General features: G+C 36.4%; 1 long non-coding RNA gene across 1 annotated transcript in view; it reads left to right on the plus strand.

Moving 5' to 3' along the window:
• The window catches only part of LOC116226970 (uncharacterized), a 28,221-nt gene extending 8,029 nt beyond the window's left edge, over positions 1 to 20,192 (plus strand). The window contains exons 2-4 of the long non-coding RNA XR_004166448.2: positions 14,609 to 14,755; positions 19,405 to 19,452; positions 19,544 to 20,192. This is a non-coding gene — a long non-coding RNA (uncharacterized LOC116226970). The remainder of the gene's footprint in view (positions 1 to 14,608; positions 14,756 to 19,404; positions 19,453 to 19,543) is intronic.
• The last annotated feature ends 1,170 nt before the right edge of the window (positions 20,193 to 21,362 follow it).

Consider the following 21,362-nt stretch of genomic DNA (forward strand, 5'->3'; position numbering starts at 1 on the left):
TGTGCTTGGTGTTGGACTGCAGGTGGTCTTTATGGGTCTTTATGTAGCGGGCATGCTGTGAGTTATCTTAGACAATTAGATCCTACAGAGACCAAGGTGGGGAAGTAATGTCTTTGTCTAATGTTTTGACCACAGCTGATAAATATTCAGGTCCCTGAAGAGTCATGGTGTTTTGAGTGTAAGCAGTTTTATCAAACTGTCTCAGGGACTGTGCAGTCCATGATGTAGTTGCCCATGCAATTAAGTAGCTTCAGGAATGTGGCTCTTTTGATTGCCTTAGAGACGCGGGATTACCAAAAGCCTTGTTTTCTTTGTCGAAAGGAGTTCAAGACTTAAAGTAACTTGCACTATGATACCAAAAAGACTTGCGTAGAAATGGTGATGGCAGATTTCTTACTGACAGTAAGAAATACAGTGTTGAGTACACTTCATACATGCTTCTTTACAGTAGGTACAACCACTGAACTAATATGGCTGTCTTAACGCTTGTTGCAGACCAAATGTTAAGGGAAATTAGATGGGCAATAGGACAGTCTGGCTTCCTTCAGCTGACGAGATTTAGTGAAAAGCTACTGCTGGAATCTTTCTGGAAGCTTGAGGCAACTGAAGAACTATCTCATTCAGGAAAACTGTCAAAAATGCCTCCTTTTTTTTTCTCTTATAGAACAGAAGCTTACGATCATTATCAGCAATAAGGAACATGTAGAAAAAGAACTGGCTCAAGTTTATACAGTCCTATTCAGGTAGCCTAAAGGTGTATCACTTGAAACCTAGCGTATTAAATGCTATTTTCCTTTCAATAACTTTTTTCTGCGTTACATTAAGGTTATTATTTGTTTTTTTTTGAAACATTCTGGACAGTGTCCTAAGCAAACTTCTAAAATTTGAAATCTTACATGTATTTGCAGAAGCAGCAGGTGCCAAGGAAATGACAGTTGCAGTGCTGCTACCAATTTCAGTGGCACAGCAGACATGGTCTTTAAGAGTCAAGCCAGACTTGCAAGTGCTCTGTGTTCTTGGAGTATATTCCTTATTGCAAAACACAACTTCTTTCTTAGAAGACTTTAGGCAAAGAAGTGTCTTGGCAAGTTAATATTCACTACTCTTGGGTGCTGGCCTCATTAGAGCTTTGAGTAAAAACCCTATTTAAGCATGGGGGGAGTTGTGTGGTTCTAAGTGAATGTTTTATAGAGAATGACTAAGCTGTTTCATGGCCAAACCCACCACTGGGATCTGCAAAACCTTTGCTAAAGTGAGGAATTCAACATCTCCATAGATTCTCCCCCCACTTTTATTCAAGGCTCTTTTGTGTGTGTGTGTGTGTGTGTGTGTGTGTGTGTGTGTGTGTGTGTGTATGTGTATGTGTGTGTATAGTTTTTATATATACAATATATATATTTCTGTATTAATATACATCATCTTAACATCTGCAGAGAAAAGGTGCTTTTAATCATCTGCTGGGAAATGGGTGGTGAGATATGCCTCCTTCAAATAAACACCCTTGCAGATTTGCTCAAAAATCAGACACTGTTAGAGGACTGAAATAATTCTGTTTAGTTTGTTTTCTCCTTTGTCAGTTTTCACATACTTCTTCACAACACAGGTTTGGTTTTTTTTTGTTTTTTTTTTTTTGTATTTCTTTCTTGAGAGAAGTGTTTAAAATATTCCAGCAGAGTTCTTGTTATTAATTTGCTCTGATTAGGAGACAGACTGATGAATACTCAATGGTTTACTGCTTTTCACTCCTTCTGTATTTCTATTATGGCAATATTTAAAGATCTCTAGGCCAGGGTGGTGTTATACAAACATGACCTCTTTCCTGCTAAGAGGTGCCTAGGTGCTCAAATTAGAGAGATGTTGTTTTCTCTTTTCCTTTAGTTCAGAGTTCTTGTATCCTCCCTGTCTTATAATTTTGAGTACAGACTGACCTGGTCTGGACTTCCTATCCCTGGTTTCATGATCTTTTCACTCTTTTCAAATAGAGGCAAATAGAGGAAAAGTTTTCTTAATAATAACATAATCACACTGATGTTTTGTGTGTCTTTCCCAGCTTTAATAATTTCAGGTGTTAAAAAGAAAGCAATGGGGAAGGGTAAGTAGCAGTAATGAGCTGCTGGTGGCAGGGAGGTTGGTATCAGATGCTGATCAGGGTAGGACTTTTGCTATGACGTGGAGCATCCTAACTTCTGGAATAGTGGTTAATCCACTGGATAACAAACTCACTCTCAAAAGGAGCTAAGGGGGTATATGACTGTGCATTAAATGCATAATGTTCTTCTGAGTTATTCTCAGAATGACATACTTTTTTTTTTTTTTAATAACTATTTCTGCTATAACTTTCTGGTTTCTTTCAGTGACTTTCTGTAAGCAATTTCAGCTAAGGCTGTATGAATTTTTAGTAACATGCTATGAATATTTTCTTTCTCTCTGTTCTTCAGACTGAACAGTGATTTTTGTGGGCTTCCCTGGAGCTTCAGCAATATTATTCTCTTGTTTTTGCTGTTCCATCTCAACTGTAAATTACACTTTCTAGCTGTAGGCTGAGCTGTTCTTGTCTTCCTGCTAGGAGTCTGGCTTCTTCTAGATAATTTAATAACTTTTCCATTGGAAATAGTTTATCAGTTTCTTAAGCATGGTTATATTTTATTGGCCTTATTGTCTGTATCACTATTCAACAAGTATGGTACAATGCCTTCCCAATGGATTTTCTATGCCTCCTTTGTGCACAGATTTTTCAGCAGTTCAAGTGTTTTCTTGCTGGTTTTGTTTTGTTTGGGCTGATGGGTTGTATTCTGCCATTTGACTGGCAAATTGCAATGTCATCTCTATTGCCATTCTCTAATCTTATTACTGATTTGGTTGTTATCTTCTCACAGGGCTTTTAATATTTTCTAAATATTAGTCTTGAAATTCTTCCAGTCTCCTTGTTAGTTTTCTCACGTGGATGCAAAGTAATTTTTTCCTTGGGGCTTACTGAATTTAAAGGTCTCTAGCCACACATACATATTTATTACCTAAGCCCTATGGTGTCAAAGACAACTTGATTGGTTGTGACAGGGTGATGTCAGTAGTCTCACTGCTCTGCTGTAGCTGACCAATAAATGGATGCTGAGATGGGTACATATGGGACAGCTGTAGTCTGAGATAGGCTTCAGTGCTATACAGTGGCACACAGCGTGAGCATGCTTGTGACAGCTGATTCTGAGTGATTGTCCCTGTGTACACTTATACATGGTGTTACTGACTGGGGGTGTCCTCCACCCCCTGAAAAAAGGTATTAGTTTCCATATAGTGAAAACAGAAATAATATTCAAGCAAACAAAATCTTACCCAGCCCTGAAATGTAATATCATATTCCTGAAGATTTTCTTTATCTGCATTTCCCACCAGGAAAGCTGAAGGTCAGGGACAGGTATTTCTTATGTTCTCTGAAACCCTTAGCAGAATTGTATCTCTTGAAATGTGTAGTACATCAGATAGGGCTTGTATACACCTGCAATTCAAATGTTCTGGACTAAATTTTCATCATTCCCATCCAGGTTCTGTCTGCTACCAATGTGCTCAGATTGTTACTTTGTGAATATCTCCATGGAAGAAGACAGGATAAGTCAGTCTCAAAGAGGAGGAATGCAGTGTGTCTGAACTGGTGCCCGCATTAGGCTGTGTAGGTCACTAAGTTTCCTGCAAGCTGATATGAGTCACCTCTTGTTAGCTGGGTGTGCTCTTTGTGCAGTGAGTTTATTATAAGCTATGCCTTGTATGTTGCTGTTGAAGCTGTAACAGAGTTCAGAGTTGTATGTGGAAGAGCAGAGGAGTAGTTTGCAGGACAGAGAGTATCCATAAATTACTGTCTCTTCAGGGCTTTCATGTTAGCTAGTAAACAAATGAAACTTCTCTGAGCAGTTTCGTTCCTGGGCTGACATACTGTTGTGATTTTTATAAGCCTTTGCATTTCTTGTTCCTCATTTAAGTTTCTAAACACCTCGCTTTAATTTATTCATGTAACTGTCCTAGAAGTAAAATTGTAGCTGGGTCTTAAAGAACTGAAAAGACTTTAATAAGCTTCTCTAAGCAGCCTGTGAGAGGACAGGGATAGAATTTAGGATTTCAGAGTCTTGGCACCAGCACCACTACAGTTACTATTCCAGTTGTGTGGGAGGCCCCTGAAGATTTGTTTTATCTGTCTTTCAGGCACTTGAGCATGAGCTTGACCTTGTGCGGAGCCATAGCCAACCATTTCAAGATGTCTTTCAGACTTTCCATTGCTAGCAACCAGGTGTTTCACAGCTGGGAACTGCCACTGGCACTTCCTCTAGATAGGCTACATAATATCTTTTGACTTCTCCCCTTCCTTAACCTAAGTGGATTTCACTTTATATACAGCATTATTTTTACAACAATATCATGTATCTTATTAGTGGAATTATCTTTTCTGTGTCTGCAAAGTAAACAAAATAAAACAAAAAAGCTTTGCTAGGATATCCCTGAAAAATTTGGGGGGAAATAACATTTTCCAGAGAGCCTACAAGCTAGAGGATGTAGGGATAGAGCACAGCTTTGCCAAAAAGGGCTTGGAAGTACTGGTGGATGGCAAGCTGGACATGAGCCAGCAAAGTGCCCTTGCAGCCCAGAAATCCAACCATATCTTGAGCTGCATTGAAAGAAGTGTGGCCAGCAGGTCAAGGGAGGTGATCCTGCCCCTCTACTCTGCACTGGTAAGACCTCTCCTGGAGTACTGCATTCAGATGTGGAATTTTCAGTACAGGAGAAATACTGACCTGTTGGAACATGTCCAGAAGGCCACAGAAATTATCCCAGATACGGAACTCCTCTCCTAGAAGGACAAACTGAAAGAGCTGGGGCTGTTCAGCCTGCGTGCAGCCTTTCAGTATCTAAAGGGGATTATAAGAAAGAAGGGGAAATGTTTTTTTTTATAGCAGAGTCTGTTGTGATAGAACAAGGGAAAAGGGTTTGTAATTATTCTCTATCCTAGTTTGATTGGACTTAAAGAAGAAGGGTTTTTACATATGGTAAGGGTGTTGCCCAGGGAATTGGTGGAAGCACCATGCCTGGAGGCATTCAGGTTCAGGCTGGATGGGGCTCTGAGCAGCCTGCTCTGGCAGTAGACGTCCCTGTTCATTGCAGGGGAGTTGGACTAGATGACCTTTAAGTGTTCAGAAACAGGAGAAAGGAGATTCCTGCAAGATTAGTTATCTCTGGGAATGGATCCTTGAAAAATGGCTTTGCTTCTTTATTACAATTCAAATTTTGTCAGAAGGAAATATTTCTATGTATCTATATCTATCCGCTTAAATATCAGTGATGTGTTTCTGAGTACTGGATCACTGTTCATAATTAAACAAACCTCCAGTTGAATGACAGGCTTGTATCTGCTGTGTCTGTGCCACAAGATAAGCACATAATAAGTTATAGATGAAAGAAATCTTCAAAAATATTGCACTTCCTTTTTCTAATGGGGTTGAAAATGAAGGTCAGAGTTGAATAAGAGCAGGAAAAAAAAGAATGTTTGGAGGTGAAATCTGGGATGAAGTACCATTCCTTAGGGACAGTGGAATGCACCTGTGGAAGGCACTGGCAACCAGAAAGAAGGTGAGCGAGATGGTGTATGTCAAGGCATAAGAGATGGCTTTTGGGTGCCCTGGGGATGTGATGCAGGCACCAATGTGCAAAGTATTCCTGGGCTAAATCCTTGTTCATTTTGGAAACACTTCTTGAAGTTTAAGTCAGATCTCCTTTTTCTGAGTAGGAAGTAGGAAACCTTACGCTCTTATATAGTGACTGAGCACTTTCTATCATGAGCCAGCCAGACTCCAAAAAAAATTCTCTGGTAATAGATGGAAATCACCACGGATTTCCTGAACTCACAGTTTAGAAGGTTTCAGTATACATTTTTGGGTGAAAGTTTTCATATTGTTTTTAAGCTGTCTACTCATCTGTGCACCCTTGGAGCAATGTAGTCTCCTATGGTTTTATCTCTGTTGTGCACTGCAAGCCACAACATCAGGAAGAACAAGATACTTCTATCCTGTTCTTTCTTCAGCATCCAATTTATTTCTTGTTCTTTTTTTTTTTTTTTTGTAGCTTATATGGTTGTATCTCCAGTGCTTGGCTCGCTTGTCTGTAGAATACAACATAGCCCTTCTATGAAGCTTGCTTGACAATAGATAGTACTTGCAAAGTGGTATCACTAAAGTATGGTGGATGGAAATTAGGAGATAGCTTTCCATAATTGACTGGTATGTATCCAAAGGACTTGTGTAGGAGATGTTTATACCAGTGGTGATGAGTCGGAGCTTCTTGTTATATAGAGGTCTTGACTTATTTTTCTGCAGTTCTTTCCTCCAATATTCTATTTGCAAGATTTTGACTCGGTATAAGTATTCTGTCCAGACTTCTATAACAAATAACTGTCGTATACAAGCATGAAAAGCCTGCTTTAAAAAAGGCAACAAATGCAAAATCTTTTATGATACATTATTCACTACATACATTTTAAACATAAGCATGGTATATACAGCATGTTTATATTGCTTTGGGATTTCTATCCTTGTTTTAATATTTTACATTGTGCTAACAATTGTACCTAGCCCTAATAAATGTTTTATAAAAATAAAAATTGTTTTAAGGGCACTAGGAATAAAATATAAGAGGGTTGTAAGATGACATTAATGCTGCATTTTTTTCTATTTCTTGTACGACTTGTTACTTTAGTTCTAAAAATACATCTCCAAAACCCTATTAGGTTTGAAATAATTTAGTGTTTTAAATTCAAATATGAAATTTCTTTGACCTGAAAGTTTACCAGTTTAGAGAAGAGAGAGCGTTCCTAACAAACATAAGTACTGAAATGTTTTAGAATGCAATAAGTAAATCCTTTTAACCTTACTAGTGCAGATTCAAGAACACAAAAACTATTTATATGCTGCTTTGACTGGATGATTTACACAGGACAGTTTTGAAATACAACTTTCTGAGAGTCAGTTTTAGTGATTTATTAAGTGATGTTCATTCAGAGTGGTGAAAAATTCTCTGTATCCAAACCTTGGCATTGTAAGAAGGTCTTTCTTGACACTTCTTGTAGTCTCAGTGTGTTCCTGCAATATTAAAAAGAGCTTGCCTTGTACAACAAGAATATTGCAGTCTTATTTGCATGGACTTTAAAGATTCATTTTTGATTAATCATTTACTGTGTTAATAAAAACCACAGCCTGTAGTCATGGTTATATTCAATATGTGCCATATTCTTAAAATAAGTATCTATGTATTATATATAACGTGAAGCAAATCTTGGTCTCTATGAAAACTGACTCTCTCCAAGGCTCCCAACTGAAACTGAGAATGAAGATTAGTATTTCTTCATAAGTGGAAGATTCTCCAAGTTACCCATTAAATTTCAAATGAAGTGCAGGTTCAGAAATGGGAGGTGTTGTCTGGACGCTTCTCGGAGGATAAAGAAACAGCTGCTGTCAGGTGATGAAGGACTTCATTAGTGGTTAGAATTTCCTATTCAACTGCTGTAGAAGGTAGATTTTAGGGCTCATGGGCCCATAGCATATTCAAGAAGGAGGGAAGTTTGAAGGGTGCTGTTGCTAGTCCCACTTGATCACACCCTAAGGACAGGCTGTTCTTCTCACAAATGTCCTTGTGTCTAATATTCTCCAGTGGCAGCCCAGCCTGGGGAATGTTTTTACACATCTCTGGTATGGCAGGAAAAGTTCCTATATTGCCAAATAGGCTTGTTAGAATATATTCTGATTTTTTTTTTTATTTTTTTATTTTTACCACAATTAACATTTCTAGTTTCAGTTTCTAATCAAGACTTGGATTTGTATTTTAAGTGTTGTTATAAGTTGCTTGTATTCAAAATTTCATGTATGTTGATAGAAGTGGCCTGAATTGTAGTATGGTTTCCAGTCCACATTTTCTCTCTTAAGTCTTACTGGTTTTCGGGAAATTCAGTATTTTGTCTTCCATTTTACTATATGAGAAGGTTTATCAAGGTTTCAGATTTAAACACAGGAGCTCTGGATTTCAAATCTTGTGCCATCGTTTGTTTGTTTGTTTTTTTTTTTTACTAATCTTTTTAACACTCTTGCCTTCATTTCAGCTTCTGCTCTCAAGACTTGAAAGGATACAGTACTTGGCTCTGTGTATGAAATACACAAATATGAATATCATAATTTATATATTCTTGCTTAATATTGGTGAGTGAGGTGTAAAAATGACTATTGCATTTTTCTGTAGCAGTTCGCCAATTTACATAGGAAGAGGACAGTTCAAAACTTGCATGCTTTAGTTACCTTTCTCTAATCTCCTAATTTACCATTTTACTATATATATTTTTATATATTTATATATATATATAAATATATATATGTATATTTTATATATATAGTATATATATGTATGTGCGTGTGTATATATATATATATATATATATAGTGTGTGTGTGTATATATATATAGTGTATATAGAGAGAGAGAGAGAGAGAATATATATATATATATTTCTTTTTAATACTTCACTGCATCTTGCTAAGATGCTGAAAATGTAGCTTGGCATGAAATGCATGAACTGTATTATTAATATCCCATTATTTTATGGTTATACAAGAGCAGGTTTGAATTGTCGCTTTAAATCAGACCATAAGTCAAAATGAAAATCTTAATAGGCTGCCTAGATCTGTATCTGCACTGAATTAAACAGTAATTTGGCAGTCTCTTCTGCTAAATGTAGTGAGATAGTTAGTGTGATATGCCCAGGCAAATATATTGTGTTGCAATGATGGAGACAATTTTCTGAGGTGATTGCATTGGCAGTTGAGTTGATTTTTGATACACAAATTCAGTGTGTTCTTAAAGCTGAAGAAAAAAAAGCATTAGAGAGGCTTGTAATGCTAATTCTAGGAATTGGGTTGAATATTACTTTATCACCCAAGCTACTTCTTCCAGTATTCTTATTCTTCATAGTCTATAAAATGCTTTTACTGCAGAATATATCTAATTATAAATTAAATCTAAACTGTATACTTCTGGTCAAAACATTTAATATCTGTATGTAACTCCATATACTTTATAGATAATAGACCCCGACTGTGTAGTTTATAAAGACATCCAAGCCCTGCTACTTGCACTTCTATCTTTGATAACCAAGCATGTTTCCATATGTTTCACCATCACCATGTCTGTACATCCAGAAGGCGTCTGCCATACCTGCACTGAAAAAGTAAGCATGCTTACTATGCATGTGCTATCTTGCACAGCACTCAAATAAACCACATCCAAATGAGACTCACCTGACTCGTAATACAGAATCACACCAGACTATGCATGTCCAGGACTTTGGAGACTAAGAGCCTGCAACATTTTGGAGATGCCCTTTTTATTTCAAGAATTTTATGTAATGTTCATATTTTGAATCACATGGAAAAAATATTTATAAATTACCAATGAAGAGACAGTGTTACTTATATTTCTAATTACATTAAACATTTATTTAGATGTTACTAAAATAAAAAATACTTCCGCTGGTCTTCCATGAACTGCTAAAAAGAGGCTCTCCAGCACATCTCTACATCCTTTAGTAGCTGTTTATAAAGTCTAATTATGGACAGATGAAAATAGAAGGTAATAAGGAAATAGTTTTTTATAACTATAAGCCAATGGGATAAGAGAGTTATAAGAATTATCTAAATACTTTCTTGCTCAATGTTTTTGTTTTGTTGGCTTAGAGTCATACTGTGTATGTTTTTGTAAGTTCCTGTTTAAAACTATGTTCAGTACAATTTTAATTAGTATTTTAAATCAGAAGTACAAATCTGCCAATAACATTAAAGAGAGTTTCTTTAATTCTTTTGACTAGCTGTGCTTTCACAGAGAATTACTTCAAATTTTCCAAATTTGCTCACTACTACAGACTTGCTGTCAAATTAGGACAACAGCAAGGCAAGAAAAAATTATCATTAAGGAGCTTCCTATTAAAAAGAGAAACAGAAGCAGCCAGATGCTTTTACTTCTGAGTCTCATCTCAGGATCTCCATTTTGGACTTAAAAAGCCTTTATTTTGCTGTAGTGTAAGTTCATAATTACTCAATCACAGAATCGAAAATGAACGTTTGCTTAATTTAAGGTGAAAATCTTCAGCAATACTGTAGAACACAGTAATTGCATTTCATGGTAACAGTAGTGTCACTGTTTTTTAACTGCCTTTGAGATTGTGTTTGAAGGTCTCTTCTTTTGAGCAAAAAGCACTTCTTGCTCATGCTTCTGTAGGTTACTATCATTCCATAATTTCCATTTCCTACAAAAGGGAGACCTCTGTGTCCTACTTCAAGGTAGCAGTCATCCACAAAGCTGCTTGGCTTTTAAACATAAGTGAGACTCTTTCACCCATGCTAACAGTGAGATGGGTGCCCTCATTTCATTCTTGAGGACTTTTCCCTGTTCTCTGTTGACAAACTTCTCCAGAAGGCTACATTAAAAAAGAAAGGACAAAGGGATAAAAAGAACACCCTCCTCCCGTTACACAGTAATTCAATTCATTTACTTCCAGTTATGTCTCTCCCTACACCCATAGATGAGGCAGGGTTATAGATCACCTGTGTAGCTGCTTCTCTGTCCCTAAAATGCTGTTCTTTAAATTCTGGCCAAGGCTTCCATGCAACAGCACTGCTGTACTACAGCCCTAAGGGACAGAAAGAAGATACAGCAGCAGAGGTCAGCTGGAGCACAGGGGCCTCATGTAGCTGGAGCTCTTTCAGGTAACCTGCAGAGGCTCATGACAAGAAAATCAGTGTCTGTTATTTAGCTTGACGGGATTATTTTGAAGACTATATTTCTGATCTTAGTCATTAAATTTGGTTCAGTTGGAAGGTAGCAATTATGCAGGCAAGTTCAAATGAGAAACTGTTACACTGGAAAGGCTCTCAAGATTTCTTGTTTGATTTTCATATAAACCAAGTACTCTTTAAGTTTTATAATGCTAAAGATCTGGATTAGGAGAGGAGGAAAGCTGCTAGCTTGATAACAAGTAGAAAATGCACTTATAAGCTGGTGTGTAGTCATGATACTAGTGAGCATACTTAATAAGAATTCAGTGTCTGTAAGGAATGCCATTGTGTTCCTTTCCTATTAAATAACACTTTAAAGAAATCACTATTTTTCTTCTGGTGGTACCCTGGCAATTAAATATGTTTGTTTAATTTACTTAGAGCTCTGATAGTGTGTTAGATGTGTAAATAACCTGTTGACTGCTGTGCATCTTAGCTTATCTCGTGTATTTTGCCTAAAGCTGGAGTATTATAAATATTTAAATGTTTTTTCTTAATAAGATACGCTTTTTTATTTTTAGTTGCATTTTAAATATTAGGGTATATTATTTTAAACATTTGGATCTAATGCCTAACAATGAAAATCAAGTGCTCATAAATGTCTGGAGTGTTCAATATGGAACATAGGGTTTTTTTTTTTACAAGTTCCCTTATTCATAATCAAACAGTTCTGATCACTCTTTTTTTTTTTTTTTACTGCAAATATAAGAAATATAAACGCATGTACATTAGCAACAGAGGAAGTTTTCTTAAGACTGCTTGCATATAATTTGTCAATGTAGTGGAAAATCAAATTTAGTCTATTTATAATAAATTGAGCTGACATTCCCCAAACAAAGCTTATTATTCAAGAGTGGCAAAGTGCTGGCTGTGTTACTGAATTCAGTGCTGACTCATTACGAGAATGGCTTGGTGCCCATTGCCAGTTTTCATCTGCAAAGAGCCCTCAGAATCTGTTCCTTTACTTGGAATCACCACTTGTTTGGCCTGAGTATATCAAGTACATCTGTCTTGCTTCCTTATCTTTTCTTGGCATGATTGAAGTTTCTTCCCCCTTCATGCACAAGGGAGATAGTTCATATGCAAAGTTAATGTTAGTTAAGTTGTGACTTTTTTTCTTTTTTCCCCTCTTCTCCCCTGTTTCTCCTTGGAGATCCAGAGCTGAATTTTTAATGGCTCCATGGCATGTCACATTGCAACCTTACATTCGGTTCCCTAGTGCTGGAGACTCAGTCCTATTTCAGCAAGTGTCATGTACTAAAAGTGCAAAGCCATCTCCAAGATTCCATTATGCATGTAAACTGTAAAATGCCACTATATGAATCTGCTTTTGACATAGATACATCAGCTGAAAGATCATCTTGGTGATTTAGCTGCGAGACTACAAACAGCTTTTCCTCACTGTGTTTTAATGGTGTGCTGTTTCTCTGCAGAAAAACTATCTAAGGACAGTGTCTGCAAAAACACTGTTTGTGTTTGCCTTGTTTGTTTTTTCACTGTGGACCAGCAGTGCTTTCTATCTCTGAAAAATGAGGCTCAATTCAATACAAATTTCAATCAAAAAATATTGGCCACAGTTGAAATACTGGCTTTCATCTCGTTTGGTCTCAGAGTTCAGATTTCTCAACTGCTTGACGTGAATGAGAAAGAGACTTCATTCATTAATTCTTTGGTAGGTTTTGGAATGCCTATGATGTCACCAGCTTGTTGGGATACTTTGAAGACCATTGAGAATCCCTACAAATTTCAGTGTTTTTGTACTTCAGCCATTGTGGTTTTGTCATGAGTCCTTGCTAATATTAACTGAATTTATTACTAAAAAGCATGTCAGAAGACAGAAGTTTATTTAATAGCTTCCATACCAGTGAGAAAACAGAAGTGTAACAAGTGTAGGGAAGTAGACAAACTTTTTTTTTCCAGTTAGGATTTCATAGAGGCATTGTGTGGTATTTCTGGTAGACAATTCTAATATGGCATGATATGGCATTGCAGAACGTAACTTTAAATAACTGTGGAGAATGATATGAATAAATTTTAAATGACCTCTTCATAATACAGTTTTTTAGTGTGGGTTATAATTTTCTTAAATATGCATGTTGTTCATATGTACTAATTGTTTCAAGGAACTATAATTTTTTTATGAACTGAATAATAAACATGCAAAAATTAGTGTTTAGAATTCTATACATGCTCCTCATCTACCATCAGTTAGATTGTGTTATTCTCACTTTCTGAATGAATGAGCATTGCTCTGTATTGCTTTTTCTCTTCTACTTCTTCCAGAGACCTCACACAGTAAATCTGCACTTATATTCTCCTTTTCATGTGCTGCCTTATTGCCCTTGTGGTCTCTGGTAAAGAATTTGGGAAGTAAGGTCATCCTGTGAGAAACCATGTCCTACACCACGTAAAATAGTACGAGCCAGATAAGATTTATTGGGTATAAGGTGCTTTAAAACTTCTGTGAGTGGGTCATGTTTTCTCTTGCATAGGATTTTGGAAATCTTTCTCACTTGCAGTGTGAAGCACGGTCCTGTACTAAGCCTGCTGTGCTTACTGCTATATATGTAATTAACTGAAGTTCCTTGCAAAAATACCCTTAGCAGTTGTACTAATGTCCATAAAATGAACGTATGCCCTTGTATATCTTGTTTTCTATGGGATTAAAAGACATTGACTGATAAGTACTTCTCGAGACTGAATATTTCAGAAATCTGTTGAACAAGACTTGAACTTTTTACAGTGTTGACATGTACATATGCATTTTAAATTAAATTACAGCAACTTTAATAAAATATATGATTATATTATGTGACTATGATTATAATATATGATGAAAAATCTTTTTTTGCTTTATTAATTTCTCACAATCCAGTGACTTTGTCTTCAGATTGCTGCCTCTTCAGGAGCTCTCCTGAAACGATTCTTGAAATATCATTCTTCGTAAATATTGCATTTGTGATCTCAGGCTCCTGTTTCTGAGAAAGATCACGCAGAGACTCATTGAAATCCTAAGAGGAAAGAATTCAAAAAGAGTTGGTTACAATCACTCTCTCCACTGTGTAATCAGTGCTGATGTGAATTCAAGTTAAAATTCAAATGAACACTTGCAGAAACGTTCCCCTATCTCACACATCTTATATAAATATGAGATGCATGTTATTTATATACATGATGTAAATAGCATCAGTATCTTGGCTCTTTTAAAATGGCTTGAAGAAATGGAGTAATAGCTTCAGCTGATGAGGCACTGCAACATGTAATTTACTATGAGCCCCATCACTTTTGAATGTGTTAGATTATGTTTGATGTATTATTGAAAATATAACTCCTTCATTTGAAATTCTTCTCTACTTGCAAACAATGAGAACAGTTGCAATAAAAAGAGTGGGAAAAAGAGGTGGAATGAATGTTTGTCAGAATAGCCTTGTTATAAACATCCTTGTAAGAGTATCTGGATAATCTAGAACTGTCCTCTTTTTCTGTGTTTTCAGTATTTTGTCTTTTGACCTCTGCTGCACATTTCTAGAGGTGTGTGCCTTTGTATTTTATATTACTGTTGAACTAATAAAGCTGCTCAGCTATATGGAGAATTAGAATGTCGTCTTTTTTTTTTTTTTTGCACCTACCAGTGGAATATCCACTGTGCAGTTATCCTTTAAATATTCTCTATTGATACTCCAAATCCTGAGGAATGGGGAGATAGCTTGCATAGGGGAGGATGAGTCTCTACTGCTTTTCTATTTTTTTTCTTTCCAGGGATTATAGAGGGAAAACTGGACTGAATACTTTGAACTAATCTACATGGGAGCCGATCTCATTTCTGTGATCACGGAGAGAGAAAGAGAATGAGTCAACTGTGTTGACTACTTTCTTTTATCCCCTCTTATCACTTTGTTGAACGAGGTCAGTACTGTTAAGTTACTCCTTTGATAACAGTGTGAGAACAATATCAAGAGTTGGCTTTGGGGAGCGTTAGGATTGACTGTGTTTTTTTGCTGGGGATTTCTTTGAAAGATGTAGAGATGGGCAATAGTGAGACGCCACAGCCTGTGGCAAGACTGGCAAAAATACCGTTGATTTCAGGAGCAATAGCATTTCACTCAGCAGAACCGGCAGTTGTTTGCAGTTATTTCACACTCTTGTTTCCATTTGCTTGGTTTGTTCTTATTGCCTCTAACAGATATGAAGCTCCATTTGTTCCTCCATGCTACAATGTTGTAAATAATCTGGAAAAGCTAGCAGATTTTACACTACTGTGCTAATTCATTTCATGCTGTTATCATGAGCAACAACTATGGCAAAAACCCTTAAAGGAACATTTGAAAAGAAACGAACACAAAGGAAGGTTCGGAGATAATATTTGAAAGGGAGCTTGAAGAAAAAGTGATTTCCCTTTCAATACCTCGTTGATAGGCCGTTAACAACCTAGCAATGCATAGCGGGAGCATGGTTTTGTGAAGCATTACAGCTCTTCTTTTGTTTTAATTTTATTTATGGAACAAAACTAAGAATGGTAAGGGACAACCCCAAAGGAAATACGAGTCTTTTGAGTCTCTTTTTTCCTTTTCCGTGAAAATAAACAAAACCTCAAAGCATATGTTGATTACAGACTGAGCAGTTGTTTTGTTTTAATATAAGATTAAATGCTCTCATTTTCAGTCTTATTTAACCGTTTTAAAGTGGGTAGAATGTCCGAAGCAAAACATGTGAGGAGAACTGTGTACAACATAAAAACTTGTTCGTTGCCAGCTGTAAAGAAGATGACAAGTTCCAACCAAAGTCTAAAGAACTTGACTTTTCTAGCAAATGTGGTTTAGTCTGAGCAGAGACAAAATTCTTATTCACTTTCTACTCATGCTCAAGATCTGCAGAGCGTTTTTCCATTAGTTAATTTATTCTCTTTCTGGTCTCTGATTTGTCTCAGTCTTCTTCAGTGTCCTGTCTTGAAAACCACTGTATTTATATTGCGTAGCATCTAGTTAAGCTGTGCTGTAGTAATGTAAATATCTATAATAAGTTCCAATTCTCCACTGTATTACTTTTGTCAGCTGAAGAAAATGCTAATCATTTTATACCGTACAGTATATGGGCATCTGTTCCAAAACATGATTAAGTTAAAACAAATACTTTTAATTTAGGAAAAGAAATCAAACCTTGCATACTGACTTGCAAACAGATATTCCAGTTTCTCCTAACAATTCCTTTTCTTCTCTTGTATGCTTGTATGCCAATTTTATACAGTACTTCATGTGTTTAAGAAAGACTTTAAGATGCGGCAACTACCATGCTTCATCTCTTGCCTTTAGTCCACTTGGCTTATATTGAACCTCATCATTTTTGTATAATTGAAGCATAACTAACTGTCATCCCAACAGAAAAGCTTCACTACCATGTGTGTTTTCAGAGAGTATCACATTAGAACTGTCATTTTTCTCTTCATTTGGTTGAACTGGAAATACTGATGGCTAGAGATAGGCAAGGGAAGGTCACAGCTATATTAATGTATTTATGGTTTGGGATATTTGTGAATAGTCTTGTAGCATTAAATTCTTAGCTTATTCTAAGTATTTATTAGTATTATTCTGTGTATAATTCAATATTTGCATTATTTCTCTTTCATATTCTTTCTCCCTTTGGAATATGATAATAAATTTAAAAGTGCACATTTATTGGCAAAATCCTCAGATCACCCTTTCTCATGGATCCAAAAAAAGATGCTCATAAAATTGTAATTTTTTTTATGTTCCTGGAAGCTGATCCTTTAGCTTTGTGTTTATGCCATTTACAATCAGTAGCAAACTAAGCCTCTCTGTGGAATACTTGATACAATCTAAATATGCTCTGTGTTCATTAATGCAACTGTACTTAAGTAGTTCTTATAGGGACAGAGAATGGGATACATGTAGAAGTCACTGCACGTAACAGGACAAAATGCAAACAAAAATACTGCTATGGCATCACTGAATTCAATGTCTAGTAAGCCCTTTAAAAAAAAAAATCAGACAGATGAACACGTGTTCACACTGAGGTTGCCAAACTATACAAAATACATCAAAATGTGAATTTACATCAGCATCCTGAAGCTATTTCTTTAGGCAAAGTCCATCTTGAGAAATTCACAAGAGTGGACAAGCTAGCTTAAAGTCTTTTCTATTTTTTTCTAGTCATTAATAATTCAAATAAAGATTTGCCTGGGTGAAGTAGTGAGTAGCAGGAATGACTGGTAGTAAGTTCAACAAGTGAGCTTCTGCAGATCCTATATTATTCTGATAGTTCTGCAGATGTAATAGAGAGGATTTTTATAGGGGGAAGATGACAGGCAGGGGGAAAGGGCTTTCCAAAGAGGATTTGGCACCACTTTGATTCTTAGATGAAGGTCAAATGTTCAGAACAACCGAGCATTGGGCAATTAAAACCATGACCTTTATGCATGGAATTTTCAAAGTAGTCCATATCTCATGTGCAGAGTCTATGCTGATAATCTCATTTGTTTTGGTGGCAAAATGGAAGCTAAGTCCTACTGAACATCTGACCACATCTGAAAGAGGTCCAGTTGATTTCCTGACCATCCCAAATCAATAATGGAAATGGTACATATATGTGATAGACTTTGAAAAGCATAGTTTGAGAGAACAAAACTAAGATGATTGTATGCCTCTCCTGTGTAGACTTCTGGAAATCAGCACCATAACATTGAGTGCATTATTTTCTTCAAAAGAGGGACAAATAGAACAGCATTTAACTGCTGGTTTTCATTTTATCTTGAAAAATCATGTGTATAATTTCAATACTGATATCTTGGATTTCACTCATGTACAACTCTACAATGTGTTGGGGATTTTGCCATTAATCTTAGTAGAAGCTGTTTTGATGCTTTGTAATGTCATTTTATAAACTCTGGTATAATAATATGAAACAATGGAATAAAACTTGACTACTGCATTCAAATATGCTGGAAGTCATTCCCTTGCCTTTCCAAGTAAATTATGATTTCTGAGAGAAGTTAAACATACTTATTTCCTCATTTGTTACTCTTGTGCTTTCTTTCATCTGTATATCTTTGTAAAGAACGTTCAGATAAATGGATAAAGAGTACTGCATTCCTATTTTTATCATATTCATCAGCTGAAATATAAAAGCAACTGATGATTTTAACTGTATGGGTATCACTTGAAGAATCATATGAAATACAGGCTGAACTTACTTGTCTTTAAAATAAGTGTGGGTAAATTTCCAAGATACGGATTTTTTTTTTCTCCTGCTGACTGACACAAAGCAGAAAGATAGGAGCATTTTGGTTCTTGTTGTCTCTGTGACTGTCTCAATTCTTTTTTTTTCTCCTTGAAAATTTTGCTCATAGAGAGTTTGCCATTATGAATTTTGACACATAGGTGTTGAATATGGCTCCTTATGGCACTGGCTGCAGCATGTGGGAAAGTTAGAAGGTGGGCTGGAAATACAAATTCTTAGTAAATAAAACCCTTATTCCCACAGTATTCACAGATTGTCCCTCCTAATTTTCTTTCTTTCACTGTGTGAAGTGACCAGAAATGCTAATATCACACGATTTGCCTGAGTCTCAGCAAGTTGTCTTAATCTAATTACTATGGATTTTCAGACCATTTCAACTTCACAGGCATTTAAACAATATTAGAATGTTGTAATTACAAAAGGAATCAGTGATTCTGAATCACAGCTCTTAAATTTCTCTTCATGGCCATAGTAAGAATGATCCCACCTATACATACACATTGTTAGTATTTTGAGATCTGAGCTCTTCCAGAACACTTTCTAAATAACACAATTTAAATTTAAAACACAGTGGCAATCCTTAATTCCCATTTATACAGAAATGTTTGTTTCAATTATGTATGTTATACAAGAACTCGTCCAGAATTGAAATTAGGCCCATATGATTTTTTTAATCTCCTTTTTTCCTTTTCTTACTCTGGAATCATATTTACCAGGCCATTTTTATTTCTGTCATAATTTAAAACAATCAAATCCTGAAAAATCAAATTATATTCTGTAAACATTTATGTATTAATGGAAAAAAATATAATTAACTCTGGCTGTGCATACCTCATTAAAAAGCAGAAAACATCTAGCTTAAAGTAAACAGAATTCTTAGCATGACTTTTACAAAAAGTAAAGACGACCTATTTTAAAAATATATTTTAACATTTTTGTGTAAAAGATTTTAAAATGGTGTTCTTCAAACTCTGAAAACTACGTTAAGGTTTTAGAGCATTTTATTGAGGCAAAAAGAAACTTGAAATACTTTTGAGGTCTTCTGAGGATATCGTAAATATTTCTTGTCCATTATCTATGCTAATGGAAGAATAAACTGGAAACAGAAGAAACAATGCATGTACTATGTAGAATAGATCTGGATTGAACTTTTTTCTTCTAAGTGCAACCCAGTCAAATACAGTTCTACCAATCTGATAAATGTTTTAATCTCATTAAGAAACTGAATATAGTGATGAGCAAAATGAGTACATGCATATCAGTCAGACTTATGTACTAAGGTTTTGTTTTTTTTCCCCTAGAAAAGTATGTCTGCCTGCTGTTCAAGTGTACAAGTGATACACAAACAGGTCAGAGACAAAAATCAGATACTAAAGTAAACTATGGATAGGGAGAAGGTAGAACAGGTACTGACTAAAGAATGTGTGTTTTTGCTTTTAGAAATGGCAGCTTGATTGGAACTAGGTGCTGACAGGGAAGGACTTGAATGGGGAAAGCTGCAGCCAGATTGAAGCAGTTAGTGAAATACAGTTATAGAGACCTTGATGATGCATCCTGGACTATTCTGGGAGAAGATCTGCTGCTGTTAGATCAGCTGTGTGTACAAGGTAGCCTGGAATCTGAATGCAAAAGGAAACTTCCAAACATTTTCTTAAGGCTCAAGCCATAGATGAATGAACTTTTTTTTTTTTTTTTTTACTAAATAAAGTGTTATTAGACAATTTTTCTGTTGATCTTTGCAGTATGTATTCAATTACACAGATACATACAGACATATGCACGTACATAACACACAATTGTTTAATAAATGGACTAGTACATGAAGTTTACAAGTGAGACGACACATTCATTTACCATGATCTTTTTTAAGCCTTCCTATCCTAAGGAAACTGCTGAATAGGTCACGGTATGAAAATAGTGTAAGGCAACCGAAGGACTAGATTCTGTGCACAGAGTGTATTGTGTAAATCCTACCTAACTCAATTGATTTCAGTAGTTTAAAATTAAACTGTTGTTGTTGATGAACGTGTATCTGCTGTGGACAAGATATTAATTTGTCCAAAATCTTAGCACGAAGGAGTAGTCTTGATCTGGCAAAACATTAAGTAGAAGGAAGCATCTACTTCCTTTTAGTCCAGCTGCAGATTCTAGATTGAATCCTATACTGCAAGAGCATCTGACAGTTCAGATCGACTAATGCCAAGTCTCCTAAAGGCATACACAAGTTCCATACTTCAGATTTCCTCTTCTGGGTAAAGAAAAGTATGCCCCTTGCAAAGCTGGAGCTATCCACAATTTCATAAATGATATTCAGCCACCATACTCTCAGTACGTGCACTCTTCTGAGGGTACAGGCACACATTCCTGCTGCTTTATGACATGCAAGTCTGTACACAAAGCAGAAGAAGTGTTTGTGAACCCTTGAAAAAGTGAGTGAGTGATGGAACACTTTAAATTCTTTATGCCTTATTTTTTGACTATGTTTTGAGGGTCCATGGGAGGTAGCAAGGAACTTGGTTATGTAGTATATGAAATAAAAGTATGCAAGGAATCAAAGTGATGAATAACTGTAGAAGCTGGATGGTTACAGCCAGAGGGTGTGGTCAGTGAATCTATGTACATGTAGAAGCTGGTCATGAGCGGTATCCTCCAGGGGTCCTTCTTGGAATCAGTACACTTTAACATCTTTATCAAAGGCATAGATTGTAGAATTGATCGTACCTTCAGCAAGTTTGCTGATTATATGAAGTGAAGTAGTGCATTTGATGCAATAGAAGGAAGGGGTGTCATCAAGAGGAACCTTAACAGGCTTGAAAAGTGGACCCACATGATTGGAATGAGGTTCAACAAGATCAAGTGCAACGTGTTGCGCTTGAGTCAGAGCAACCCCCATATGGACTGAGTTGGAGAAGAACACCTTGAGAGCATGCCTGTAGAGAAGGATTTGAGAGTCCTAGTGGATAAAGAGCTGAGCTCATCAGCTGTGTGCGCTTGTATCTCAAGGCTAACAGTATCCCAGGCTTGCACCAGAAGGGCAGCCAGAAGGCTGAGAGAGTGGATTGCACCCTTCATGAGGCCCCATCCAGTGTACTGTGTACAGATCTGGGGCGCCCAGCACAAGAAAGATATGAAGGTATTAGAGTGGATACAGAAGAGGGCCATGGGGATGATCAAAGGGCAGGGTCACCTCTCTTATAAGAAAAGGGGGAGCAGAGTTTGTCCAGTTTGGAGAAGAGGAGGCTCAGAGGAGACTTCACTG

The sequence above is a fragment of the Phasianus colchicus genome, chromosome 6 (assembly GCF_987193195.1).
Source record: "Phasianus colchicus chromosome 6, bPhaCol1.hap1.1, whole genome shotgun sequence".
NCBI classification, from domain to species: domain Eukaryota; kingdom Metazoa; phylum Chordata; class Aves; order Galliformes; family Phasianidae; genus Phasianus; species Phasianus colchicus.